The 1,684-nt window shown below is 53.9% G+C and overlaps 1 long non-coding RNA gene across 2 annotated transcripts in view; it reads right to left on the reverse strand.

The window, feature by feature from the left end:
* Positions 1-1,684, reverse strand: part of LOC143806255 (uncharacterized) — a 31,512-nt gene that overhangs the window by 29,694 nt on the left and 134 nt on the right. The window lies entirely within an intron of this gene.

A 1,684-nucleotide genomic window follows, 5' to 3' on the forward strand; every position in this document is an offset into this window, starting at 1 on the left:
CTGAGCTCAGCGCCTCAGTATAAAGTGTAACCGCTGAGCTCAGCGCCTCAGTATGAAATGTAACCGCCGAGCACAGCCTCAGTATGAAGTGTAACCGCCGAGCTCAGCGCCTCAGTATGAAGTGTAACCGCTGAGCTCAGCGCCTCAGTATGAAATGTAACCGCCGAGCACAGCCTCAGTATGAAGTGTAACCGCCGAGCTCAGCGCCTCAGTATGAAGTGTAACCGCTGAGCTCAGCGCCTCAGCATGAAGTGTAACCGCCGAGCTCAGCGCCTCAGTATGAAGTGTAACCGCCGAGCTCAGCGCCTCAGTATGAAATGTAACCGCCGAGCACAGCCTCAGTATGAAGTGTAACCGCCGAGCTCAGCGCCTCAGTATGAAGTGTAACCGCTGAGCTCAGCGCCTCAGCATGAAGTGTAACCGCCGAGCACAGCCTCAGCATGAAGTGTAACCGCCAAGCTCAGCGCCTCAGTTTGAAATGTAACCGCCCAGCTTAGCGCCTCAGTATGAAATGTAACCGCCGAGTTCAGCTTCTCAGTATGAAGAGTAACCGCAGAGCTCAGCGCCTCAGTATGAAGTGTAACCGCAGAGCTCAGCGCTTCAGTATGAAGAGTAACGGCAGAGCTCAGCGCCTCAGTATGAAGTGTAACCACCCAGCTCAGCGCCTCAGTATGAAATGTAACCGCCGAGCACAGCCTCAGTATGAAGTGTAACCGCCGAGCTCAGCGCCTCAGTATGAAGTGTAACCGCTGAGCTCAGCGCCTCAGTATGAAGTGTAACCGCCGAGCACAGCCTCAGCATGAAGTGTAACCGCCGAGCTCAGCGCCTCTGCCTCAGTTTGAAATGTAACCGCCCAGCTTAGCGCCTCAGTATGAAATGTAACCGAGTTCAGCTTCTCAGTATGAAGAGTACCCGCAGAGCTCAGCGCCTCAGTATGAAGTGTAACCGCAGAGCTCAGCGCTTCAGTATGAAGAGTAACCGCAGAGCTCAGCGCCTCAGTATGAAGAGTAACCGCAGAGCTCAGCGCCTCAGTATGAAGAGTAACCGCAGAGCTCAGTGCCTCAGTATGAAGTGTAACCGCAGAGCTCAGCGCCTCAGTATGAAGAGTAACCGCAGAGCTCAGCGCCTCAGTATGAAGTGTAACCGCCGAGCACAGCCTCAGCATGAAGTGTAACCGCCGAGCTCAGCACCTCAGTATGAAGTGTAACCCCAGAGCTCAGCGCCTCAGTATGAAGAGTAACCGCAGAGCTCAGCGCCTCAGTATGAAGTGTAACCGCAGAGCTCAGTGCCTCAGTATGAAGTGTAACCGCAGAGCTCAGCGCCTCAGTATGAAGAGTAACCGCAGAGCTCAGCGCCTCAGTATGAAGTGTAACCGCAGAGCTCAGTGCCTCAGTATGAAGAGTAACCGCAGAGCTCAGCGCCTCAGTATGAAGTGTAACCGCAGAGCTCAGCGCCTCAGCATGAAGTGTAACCGCCGAATTCAGCGCCTCAGTATGAAATGTAACCGCCCAGCTCAGCGCCTCAGTATGAAATGTAACCGCTGAGCTCAGCACCTCAGTATGAAATGTAACCGCTGAGCTCAGCACCTCAGTATGAAATGTAACCGCTGAGCTCAGCACCTCAGTATGAAATGTAACCGCAGAGCTCAGCGCCTCAGTGGGATGTGTGACTGAGGTGTCACGTT

This window comes from Ranitomeya variabilis, chromosome 2 (assembly GCF_051348905.1).
Source record: "Ranitomeya variabilis isolate aRanVar5 chromosome 2, aRanVar5.hap1, whole genome shotgun sequence".
NCBI lineage: Eukaryota > Metazoa > Chordata > Amphibia > Anura > Dendrobatidae > Ranitomeya > Ranitomeya variabilis.